Genomic DNA, 12,793 nt, shown 5'->3' on the forward strand with positions numbered 1-12,793 from the left:
ACCGGGCGAAGCACTTGCTCGGATCTCCTACAACGTCTTCTTCGCTGGCGCCTGTATCTAGGGTTGTCTCGTTCCTTCGCACGCAAGCAGTCAGCCATTGCTGGTTCTCCTACGACGTTCAGCTCTGAGGTCTACGCCTTGTCTTGCGTCCGGCTCTTGGTAACCGGTCGGCAGAGCTGGCGTACTCCGAGGGCGGCAGCGCATGCCCAGCAAGCCCCAAATGGCTTCTCTCTTGTAATGCTCTCTTCTTGCATGATTCTTGAACGGGGGGTCGCGAATATCCTCCAAGCGGCTGAGAGCCGCTGAGTCACACTCTCCCAACGAACCGCTGCTGTTCGGAACGACATCCCATCGGCAACTCAGGCAGGCCAGGGCAGGCGCTGCTCTCGGAACAGGTTCTCTCGGTGTTCGGCAAATTCCTCGCTTCAGTTTCGCCCCCCGCTCTCACGAGCACTGCTCCAACGAACTTTGCACGACCCCTGGGTTCACTGGTTGTCGTTGTTGTTGTTGTTGTTCGTGCCACCGCCGATGCTGCTGTAAACAAGTATCGTTAAATGTCAGTTACGTCGAAGGTTTTTGCAAGTTTGGATGTTTTATTATCAATTATACAAACAACACATACAGGAAGGGTTGCATTGCCGGCGCGCCAAGAGCAAAAATTTGAAGCTCAATCGGTTCATCGGTCGTGTCGGTTCTGGTGACACAATACAATAAATAAATCCACTTAATTAGCCATTCCGACGGTTACGGGTCGCGTTTATGGTATTGTTGCGAAAAAAAAATGTCGCGCCAAGTGTCATCGTGGCCATTATTGTGACAGTTACTCGTACAGGGGAGTATTACAGCGGGTTCAACGCACTTAATTTTAAGGTGCGCGAGTGCCGTCGCCGAATTGGCCTGAAAAGCCATCCCAAGCGAAATCCTTGCGTTGTGTTAACTGGCCCATGGTGTGATAACAAAAAAGTGTCAAGTGATTGCGAGTGATGCGTGAAAAATATTCTATTTGAAGAAAAAAGGAAAGCATCATCAAATAACCGAAGAGAATAAGTGCGCACTGAAGTGACGTGAACCCACAATACCAAACGAGATAGTTTGTTTATAAATATCACACCCCGCCCTGTCGTCATAATCGGGAGGATTCAGAAGCAGTAGCTGAACGGAAGCGCAAGCGGAGGACAACAACCGAAGAAATGTAGGCAACTTTTCTAAAACGTCTTTTAACGAGGAGCGGCTGGATTCGATTGCCGCCTGGCACAAAAAAACGACGGACCAGTGCCGGCGGCAAGGGGGGTTTGATTATTGTTATAATGCTAATTTGCATATTTTCGTTTACTGCCGTTCGTTGTCGGGTCTTCCTTTTTCGGGTGTTGTCATACATGGGTTGCGTGCGCGCAAGGTGTCGGTTGATTTGTGTTTGAGGAGGGTGGTTTGGGTATTCAACGAACCGGAATAAAGAAAATAAACTTAGATGTTTAAATTTTATCTGCTGTTGGAACTGAAGCAAGAAATATGAAGAAGTTCATGAAGTCTGTCAAAACAACTGCTTTACAAGTGATAAGGTTTGTTATAGAGTCAAGGGTAACGTCCACAAATTCGATGGCTTGAACTATTCGAGGCCTCTGTGAATGTGGGTGCCACCAGATTGTATAACAAATACACCGATTACTATAAAGATATTTAAGAGAACAACAAAAAAAACCAGATCGTCATTTACCCAAATTGAACATTTGTTTGAATGCGACATTTAATCGAATATGTAGATGAAGTTGTCCCGTAATTTCAGAAGAAATCAAAACAGAATTATGACCAGAATGGCGATCAATTATTAAATGATCAGACATTTTAATTAGATTTCGATCTTCTGATTCACGTTATGAAGTTCTTCCAATTTTACATGGAATAATGTTTCCGATCGATAGTGCTTCTACATAATCACCCAGCAGCTATGGGTCTGAACCTACCTCGAACTTCGCGGTCAGAAAATGTCAATCCCGATAAAAAAAAATCAAAACTTACCCATCCCAGAGATGTGGAAATTTTCTTAACTTCCCTGGGCATGGCGTATTATCGTATTTGTCAAACGAACGAACAACAGTTTCTTCAGTAGATGTATACTCAAGAGTGATTTGTTCAACACTTGTTCAGTAAAATTGTTTGTTAGGTTGTGCTGTAAAATCAATTCAAATGACAACATACTGAAGGTCATGCCTTATAACGGAACTGAATTTACTTGTTTTCATGTTTACGTCATCGTTGATTCAAAATTGATTCCAATTTCAATTTGTGTCATGGTCAATTTCGTCAGTATCGACGAAATGAGATTTTTTTAGTGTGTAGGATTTTTGGGACCCGGTGCGGAGTTAAACTTGAGTGTCCCATAAAAAGAGGTAGAGCCCGAGTTAATAGTTTATCGACATTGTCATATTATTTGAGGGACTGTTCCATATATATTTTTCTTTCAATCAAAATAATAACAAGTAAAGTTATTAAGCTGTTCAACTCTACCAGGGTTGGATTAACCTATTCTATTGGATGAGCTTATAAACTTTGTAATCACAGCCAGTAGCCTCATATAAGTATTTGTAGTCCTAACTTTTGCAATACTTACAAGATTAGTTGATTGACAATTCTTTAGAGAAATGCATGAAACTCTCCATGTTAAATTACTCTAAGTTTGCTCTCGACAGTCACAATTCGTCAATATATTCAATAAGATATAAGATATTCCAGAACAATTTAAAAATTTTAGAAATTCATTTGTATTGCAATAGTTTATCTCTTTTTGATGAACTTACAAGATGACTAGCTTTTAACATTCCTATGATCTTTTTTTTCTCAGTAAAATATATATATATATTTTCTCAGTAAAATATATATATATATATATATATATATATATATATATATATATATATATAATATATATATATATATATATATATGTATATATATATATATATATATATATATATATATATACAAAAGTTTGGGTTCACCCCAGTCCATATCTCTGTGATTACGCGTCCAATTGAAACTCTCCAAGCCGCATTCGAAAGGCAACGAATTATTCTTACTTCGTCTGTTTACTTCCGACTCTATGACACTATCCCGAATGCCACTACTTCGAACGCCACTACCCCGAACGCCACTACCCTGAATGGCTCACTACCCCGAACGCCATTACCCCGAATTTATTTATATTTATTTTTTTTTCTTTATTTGAACTTATGTAACGTAAGGAAACTCCTTCTTGAAATGTTACACTGTGGTGATTCCATTAAAACTATTTAACTAACTCAAATTATGTTCCTGAATTTAATTTTCATGAATGTTCTACTGCAAGCGCTCAAGTTCTCTAAGCAAACCCCCTTTGAAACCATAAATATTAGCAGTTGACTTAAGGGCAGGAGACAAACGATTCCAATTGTTAATGCCTCTCACGAACAATTATTGTACGTAATATGCAGATGAGTAATTGGGTATTACTTGACTCATAGTTCTCGTATTTCTCATGAATTGAAGCTTGTCGTAGAGATAGCGAGCCGTTTTACGTTTGATGACAGGCGTTTGTAAACAGGCTCTATAACTATAAAATTTAGAAAACTGGCATCCTAACAAAGTATCTTGCAAGTAAGATACATGAGAATACCTAGTAAGATTGAACACATATCTAACACATGCATTAAGCGCAACCCGTAGTCTGTTGAGTGCAGAAGCTGTCGCATTACTAAATAAGAAATCACAATATATAAAATGAGGCAGAATTAAGGATTTGAACAATTTAATTTTCATAGCTGTGTCTAAGTGTTTTGTAGTTAGATTCAGCTTCTTCAGAGTACCGTAAATTTTACCGCATTGCGCATTAATTAATGCATCCCAACTTAAATTTGAAGTAAAAATTACTCCTAAATTTTCTAATTTATCATAAAACTGTACTCTTTTACCATCGAAATAAATTGAAGGTGGTAGAGGGCGGTTTTTAAGCTTACATATAAGCATTGCTTTGGTTTTTGATGGATTCACAGCCAAAAGATTGCTTTGTGACCATCTCAATATATTATTAAAATCATGATTAATTTTTCTAGCAAAATCATTCATGTCAACATCATCGGACGCACAGAGGTATTCTTGAACATCGTCAGCAAACATATGAATTGAACAAAATTCTAAACTTGCCGGTAGGTCATTTAAAAATAACGAAAACAGTAGTGGCCCCAGCACAAAGCCTTGGGGTACCCCAGAATCAATAAAACTGAAATCAGATAAAACACCATTGTAGAAAACAGCTAGTTTCCGTTCGTTCAAGTAAGATTCGATTAATTTAACAGAATTGGGAGAAAAACTAAATTTTGACGACAACTTCTTTACCAGTTTAGAGTGCGAAACTCTATCAAAAGCTTTAGCAAAATCGATTAGAATTAAAACAGCAACCCCTCTGCGATCTATAACACAAGCAATGCCATCATGAACTTTGATTAAAGCTGAATTTGTACTGTGATTTTGACGGAATCCAGATTGAAGCGGATGCAAAAGATCATTACCAGTAATAATTTAGTAACCAGTAAAATTTAGTAATTGGGATGTTGAGTAGTTTTTCAAAAACTTTAGACAAAGAACTCAGTATACTTATAGGCCGTAGATTTGAAAGAGAAGCACTGCTTCCTTTCTTTTTTATGGTTATTACTTTTTTTTACAAATGCATAACATTTTGAGACTTATTCTGGTTAGGGAGTGGGGAGATATAATTGTACGATTGCTTATGAGTACCTATTAAACGAGTTTGGCTCAACAATGTATTTTTCAAATATTAGATGATAAAAAACCAGCTAGTTTTTCAGCATAATTTTTACATACTAAGTTTTGATTGGATTTGTCTTTTAATTATGGTGAGATTCACACAGCCATATTGCAATGCTCTGATGAACAGCCTATTTCGAAAACAAGGGTGAATTTATTATGAAAAGGATAGCTATAATATGCACAAAATTAGGATGTAGCAAAGTCTTTTATTGGACGTTGGTACCGTAATCCGGGGGCAAATCGATCACTTTTTTACAGCTTTTTGTTGTGTGGTCCTTCGTAAAAAACCAGTACACCATTGATCTTTATCAGTTTATGTTATCGACTTTGCATGAAATAATATTTAACATATGATAAAAATAGTTTTAATATCAAAAAATTAAAATGACCCACTAAGGCGAAATTGATCACCATAAAACAAAGCAGGTTTAATAATAAAAAAACTCCCTATCTACTAAATTTGGGTCTCCTGAATCTGAAAATGATGTCAAAATTCTTACAACTTAAGTATTTGATCATTTAATTACAAAATTAAACTTTCAAAATCTGCCAAATATGCCTAAATGTAGGCAATTTCCCTTCAAATTAGCACATTATTTTAGAATAAAGGGTTTTATGAGTAAAAAACTATACTTGCTATGCTGTATGATATCACAAATGAGTTCAGTAATTCATACTCAAGTTAACAAAACATTTTAAGCTTTAGAAGTTGTCAAGTAGGCATTGCACCAGTGGATTGTTTAGCACCGGCATTTCCAATTGTACTGCTTACACCTTCAAAATGTCTATGCTAAACTGACCCTAATAAAAATGCAATAGTTCAAAATCATCATTAGGCATCTATAAACTTGATAACATGGAATGTCTGTGGTGCCAACGAAAGCTTCGGCATTTTTGGGAGGAAATGTTTGATTAAATTCACCCCAGTGACCAATTTGCCCCCGGATTACGGTACCAACTTCCTTTACTAATTTTTGTAGGTGTCAAGCTGCTAGCATTAAGATCTTCTTCAAAATTTTGTTTCGTAAACGATGGTAATGAATGATCACTCTGAGATAGTTGCTGCGGTGGTAGGTCGTTTGGCATAAAGTCGTTTGGCATAATGAGTCTGAAACCAGGAATTTTTCAATTTTCGTTTTTACGTTTGTATTGAATCTTTCTGTTGACACCAGGCACTCTATTCAACAATCATTCGCTCTTGAACAAATTAGAGCATATTAGAAAAGTAATTGCCAATAGTATTTTATTATTTATTCATAAATTACCCTTCTTTCATATATTAATTCTTCTTTTGAGTTTTACTCTTGGAGCAAATTTTTGCACTAAAGATATTCATATATTTAGCACAAATTTACCCTTCTTTTAATTGTTCTATTTTTTTCCTGAATATGATGTAACCATAATTATAGGTATGAAAACTGTTGATTTAAAATTTCATTAAATTCCTTCTTCTTTTATGCATAGGCTGTTCTTTGGAGCAGGGTTGCCACATATACAGATTTATCTGTATTTTCTCGTATATTTTGTGACCAAGAATCTGTATATACAGATTACAGATTTTTTGGAAAAATACAGATATACAGATTCTGTATACAGAAATTGGCCAAAATTATGCAGATTTATACAGATTTTTGAAAAAAATGGAAATTTGTAGCTTTGAAAATCTTAAAATTTATTATTTTATGTGACAATACCGCAATGTAGTTACAAATGATTGGTATTTTCATGAGTTACTTGCATAATTTTAACTTCCATCCCAATTTTTAGGCATACAGATTTAAAATACAGATATTTTGTCATAGGATACAGAAATACAGATAATTGAAAGAAAAAATACAGAATTAAATGTGGCAACCCTGCTTTGGAGCTTTATTTTTAAGTATTTTTGTTAACAACTGCCAAAAGGGCGACAATCGATAACATTGATCTGCTCAAAATATCAGCGAATAGAGAAATCGATTTGATGGGTTGTGTTAGTGTTCCCCGAATGTCGGTCTTCGAATGTCGTTTCTTCCTCGACTAGCCCATTCCCCGAAAAGTTTAGGCACCCATAATTGTCGTTACTTTATACATTTCAGGTTGGTGAACGAACTGACCATCTAATATGCACCCTTCTTTGTTTAATTGGCGGTTCTTTCGAGTTTTACCGTCCTCAGCATTTTTGCCAACATGTGTATAGCCGAGAATGACAGAATAACTCCTCCTTTTGATTGCATATCGTTCTTTCTCGTTCACTATCCAGTCACTTAAGATTATTATAGCACCTATTTAAACTGCACCGCTTTTCGGGGAAACCGGTCATTCGGGTAAATGGGTCATTCGTGGAACTGACATTCGGTGAACCGACATTCGGGGAAACGACATTCGAGGATAAGTAGCACAATCATTTCGATGATTCTGAACGCAATTGTTGATGTCTTTTCGTTTTATTATGTCGCAAATAATGTTTGGCGTCCAATCTTTCATTGGTTTAATCATAAATTTTGCCTTCTTTCAAAAATAGGCTGTTCTTTATATTTATTCTGTTTAAATTTTATTATATAGTAAAGCAAAATGTTAACCATTGTTACATTTTGCGGTTTTATCAATTTTTGCTGTTATAATGATAATTACTTAAGAAACTGCCAATATTCTTTTCGCGTTAGAGCCTTGAACATTTTAAACGATACATAATCTGCTCTCGTATAGACGCTATTTTTGCATTATGCTGCAGTTGAATATTTTTGGATAATGGTTTTAATATTTTGCAAATGAATTTTTCCTTCTTTTATCAAGTAATGTTCATCAAGTGTTACGTTCAAACTGGGACTGAGCTTGATCTGCAGCAAAATATTCTATGAGCGATCCCTTTATTAATAACTGCAAACTTTGTTTGTCAAATTACTATTTTCAAATATGTATATCGCAACAAGCTCAAAGATACTCTTTGTTCTGTTTCGATACCTATAAAAATTCCAATACTTATCCATCTCACAGATGTAAAAATTGTCCTTATTTTTAATCAATCTGACCTATATTACGGGGCATTACTTAGCCTAGTGATAACGACTGCGGATGCAAAGCCAAACTATGTTGAAGGTATATAGGTTTGATCCCCGGTCGGTCGAGGATCTTGTTGTAATGGATTTTTTTTCTGTATATTATCGTACCTACCACATAGGGTTACCATCCGTCCTAATTTAGCAGGACATGTCCTGATTTTGAGATTCTGTTGAGGTGTCCTGATTCATTTTCCATGTTTCAAGTTTCGTCCTCTTTTTTCTAGCATACCGAACGAAATAAAATGTTAATTATAATTTTTATTTCGATAAGCTACCATTCTATCAAAATTACGATAAAAACATCTTCGAAAAAGGCAAGCAGATATTCTCATTGAATCCATTGCTTCTCAGAATTTCAATGTCTTCGCTGTATATTTATCCCAAAACCATTAATTTTTAGTACGATACTTCATGAATTTCTGGCGAGATCCTTAGCGAATCCTCACACGATCGTAATAAAAATTTAACAAAAGCTTCTTTGTGAAAAACAAGATTTTTTGTAAAACCATAATTTGAGAAATACTAGCGGCATTTCTTTGAATGTTCAATAAATCTTCGAAAAGATTTTAGGCACATTTATAATAAGTTTTTTTTAGATTTTTGTGATTGTTCTGCTCACCTCGAGTGACGTGAGATGACTAATGGTAATCAAATGGAAGCGAGTCGACAATTGTCACCCCATTTGACTCGTCTCACCTCACAAGCCGCGCAGAGTAGTTACATCTATAAAATATAGTTGGCTGTTTTCTGACATTCTGAGTAATTTCCTTGCGAGATCTAGAAGTAGAAGATCTAGTAAATTGCGGGCAAGATGGTTGCGGGATTTCTTTGGATATATAAACGGAAGTTTTGAATCCATTTGAATTAATGTTGGTGGATTCCTGGAGTGGTTATTGATGAAATTTTTGAAAACAATTTTTTTCCAAACAATAACCTTGAGGGAATTCTTGTCGGATACCCAGCAAAATTATTGATGAACTTCTGGCGAGCTTTTTGCGAATTTTAAGATTCAAGCAAAGTCGAAACAGTCCAGTGTTTTCGAAAGGCTATTAATATTTAAGAAAACTAATATATTTTCCCTTTGAAAGAAGAAAAGATGTCTCTTTTGTTTGTTATTACCAATAGAACACAGTGTTTACAAGACTGTTTGGGCGTAGAATACCATGCATCCACGCTATTTTTAACTAGTTGTCCCGGCAAACATTGTCTTGCCACCAAGTAGGCTGCTGAAAAACGCTATGGATCGTCCCATACAAAATGACAGTTCCTTAGACTCTCGTTTTTCTAATTTTCCTGGTGAGTATCCTGGGATTTTAATACACACAAACACGTCGGAACCCTTGATAAACAAAACGAAGAAAGATTAATTCAAATCTGTTGACCCGTTCGTAAGCCATTTCGTGACATACAAACCGGTCCCACTCGGGCTCAGATTGGGTACCACTTCTAGTACTGCATTTGCAAGAAGGAAGTAAAAGTAAACCAAAACCATCTATTATTACAGCATAACGTTTGATTTTCAACTAAATTTGCTTAAATGTTACATGATCGTGGAAATTCAAAATGTATTCGATTGAAAAATAAGCGGTTTGTCATTGATATTTGAGTTTATTTTAAAGCTAAGTTTGCTGTACAGCTCAAGAAAAGTAAAAATTTCTGCCCAAGAAATGGTCAAGAAATTTCCTACAGTGAGCTCCATTTGAATTGACATTTCTTTTCAACTGCGTACTGCGATCGAAGAAAAAGGCTTTTCCTGAACATTTCTTACAAGAAATTTCCCACGCATCAAGATAGGCGATTACTTTTCTGTTGAAGTGCATACTTCGCTTAATGCTCCAAATATGTGCATGAAAATTAATTGATATTTACAACATATTTTTAGCTGTGAAGTTTGACAGATAGCAGTAGAGTTACATATTTCTCAGGAGCACATAAATGTACTGACGAGCCTTCAACCAAACCGTCTCTTAGCTTCTCGGAATCTTAGTGTGCTGCGCTAGACGGAGGCGCTTGGTGTTGTGCTCTCGGACTTGTCTCATGCGCTGCTCGGCGCTACGGCTCACCAACGGTCTCCAAGTTGTGAAACAACTGCTTAGCAACGAAGAGTCTCTACAACTATTTTCGCCTCATCATGCAGGTGAGGCCATCAAGATGGCCTATATGATATGGTCGAAGACTCGCGATCTAAGAGTTACAATTTCAATCCTCGTTGAAAACTTTTGTAATCATTTCAATTATTGCGCTAAATTTTAAACAGCACATGTGACGGAGCGCATGAGACCGCAGTGAGACACATCTCAAGAAAAATGAGGCGCACCAAAAAAGGTCTCACAACACAGTTAAAAATAATGAAGATTACACGTCATGTAAACTTCGTTTATGCGATGTAAACATGATGTCATGTAAATTTAAGTCTGAAATCATGTAAAAATGTATTATATGTCATGTAACCACTTAGGATCCTGCTGGATTACATGATATATAATTGAAGTTTACATGACATATCATGTAAATATCCATGATATTCCACGCTCCAATTATGTGCATTATATGTCTCAGAAATTTACACGTTTCGTTCGAACTGTGAATGTACAGCGCTCCCGTGTGCTTGCAAGCAATGAGGCCTCCTGCACCTAAGTCTACAGTACGTGCACAGTAACTCTAGACGAGACATCACATTTATGAAACGCACTCCAATTTATCGTGATCTCTTGAAAATCCATCAAGATGTGCTAAAACTATACTATAACCTCCACGTTTCCTTTTCAAAAACGGAAAATTACTTTTTCCTTTGAACGTTTTTCCTGACACAAATGTCACTACAATAAAAAAAATCAATATTACACTCCCCTATAATAAATTCCGAAATTTATTCACTTGTTTTCCTTCCAGCCGTCATCGTTATTTTAGTTCATTAATTGCTCCAGTTCATTGCGCGCTCAGTTCCATTCCATTCACACAAAGTCCGCGTGTCCCCAAACAATCTCTCTATGAACATTCTATTCATGGCAGGCAGGCCATACTAGAAAAAAAAATAAAGCACTCCAAAAATAAAACGTACGACAATCACGCAAACTAGTACTTCAGTTACGAGCGCGGGGTGGTTAGGAAGGTGCGGCCCCTTAAGAGGGGGTTGGTGTAGGTGGTGGAACAAACAGTTATAATGGGAAAGAAAAACTTATTATCAACCTACAGAATCAACGAGTCCTCGTGAATTTTTCAGGTCGAGCCTCAACAACCGATGCACAATGGCCGAAAACAATTTTTTTGGCCAAAACTTGTAACGCCTTAATTGAAGAAAATGACTAGTTTTTATATGCTATTTTGTTATTTTATTGTTTCGGAAGAGGCTATTTACAAACTACAATTTTTTTTTGGGTCGTCACCTTATAGGCATAATTTTATCAAATAAGTAATTGAATTTGAGTGGAAACACATGTCTTGTTTATATTTGATCAAGTTTGATCAAAATTCCAACAAAGTATTTTTTAAATCCTGATGTGCGATGAAAGTGTTGAACAATAAGCTTTCAGATTGTGCATAGCATTGGAGAAATATCTTATTCCTTACATATGATTTTTGTACTTAATATTAATATCATATTTTTCAGAGACGGGGTGGTGGTCTAATGGCTACCGCTTCTGCTTCATAAGCAGAAGGTCATGGGTTCAATCCCAGGCCCGTCCCTTTCCTCGTACTTTGTAGTTGTATCTTTCACTTGCTTCTATCTACCACTCCTAATATATCACTGTTGAGTTATCTATTCATAGCATTTGCTAGAACCCGAAACGAACATAAATAAACCGTTTCCCTACGCTTCCATTCGATCATCATTATAGCATGCCTATCCTAACACCTGATCCATAGGCAGTCTGCTAACCAAACCAGCATGCCTCTCTGCCATAAAAATTACCCCACCCTTTTACCCTTCCCGCATGAACTGGCGTTGACGCAGTGGTATTTACGGTCAACCGTGGAAGCCAGTTGAATGCATCATCAATTCCTTCCCCTTCCCCTCATTGGTCTGCATTCTGACGTGGCAGGCACCACTGTTGCCTAAAAATAGAAGATCACCAGCTCTTATACACTGAGGGTGTCTGTTAGTTCCAAGCAGTCATCTGGTTGGTTCCTTGTGTAAGTGCAGCTGATCTGGTGATACTTGAGTAGCAACTACGGGCGGCCAATCAAGCTCAAGCTCAATATTAATATCATATTTTTATCATTTTTTTGGTTTTAGCAATTTGTCTACGTAAACGTCAAAGAAATTTAAATTTTAGTAGGAACAATTGCAGTTTTGACCGTTTTCTACCTCCAGTCTGACCATTATGCGATGAAAGTTCTCGTAATTATTTCGAGTTTGGTCGGTCGGTCGGTACACACGCGTCGCCCCGAAATGCCGCCCCTCTAAAATATGGAAACCACTCATTCAATGCTCATTTCATTCGGTTTGTGGTAAAAAGAAAAAAAAAACGCTTCGCATAATGAGAACCATCAGAACTCGTGCGCTGAGACCGAGCTTTCGAGTGGCTGTTGCTACATTTTGTGTTCCCGTCGAGTCGGCGAAGGTTTTTCAATGGGATGTAAAGTTGGTCGGATAAGTATGACCCGACGTAAATGAGTCAAGTTTGGGACAAGTACGTAGATTTGGATTCAATTAATTGTGCACTGGAAAGAGGTACGAATAAATTGTGCGGGAAAGGTTACTTGAAATGGGACATTTGAGAATATTTTTCTTATTTTTTGGCTGTCCCTACGTTTCAACTGGAACATGGCCTTAATTTTGACTGTGGTTTCCTATGAGCGTTTTCACTGTAGAAATGCAGAATATTATTCCTTGACTAGCGTTTCATACAAAAAACGCAACAGAAGAGGTTAATAAGACAAGAGAAAGTAAACAAAGAAAGCCTCTCAATGTAGGTTAGGTCCTTTTGAAAAGTTGCGCGATTTCTAGT

At 36.8% G+C, this 12,793-nt stretch overlaps 1 protein-coding gene across 3 annotated transcripts in view; it reads left to right on the plus strand.

Moving 5' to 3' along the window:
* The first annotated feature begins 373 nt into the window (after nt 1-373).
* LOC110678644 (SOX domain-containing protein dichaete) overlaps nt 374-12,793 on the plus strand; it is a 243,563-nt gene continuing 231,143 nt past the window's right edge. The window contains exon 1 of one of the 3 annotated variants that reach the window (XM_021851781.1): nt 374-1,192. The gene's annotated coding sequence lies outside the window, so the exon portion shown is untranslated. The remainder of the gene's footprint in view (nt 1,193-12,793) is intronic. The other 2 variants (XM_021851779.1, XM_021851780.1) reach the window with 2 other exon arrangements.

Source organism: Aedes aegypti, chromosome 3, assembly GCF_002204515.2.
Source record: "Aedes aegypti strain LVP_AGWG chromosome 3, AaegL5.0 Primary Assembly, whole genome shotgun sequence".
In the NCBI taxonomy this organism is placed as follows: domain Eukaryota; kingdom Metazoa; phylum Arthropoda; class Insecta; order Diptera; family Culicidae; genus Aedes; species Aedes aegypti.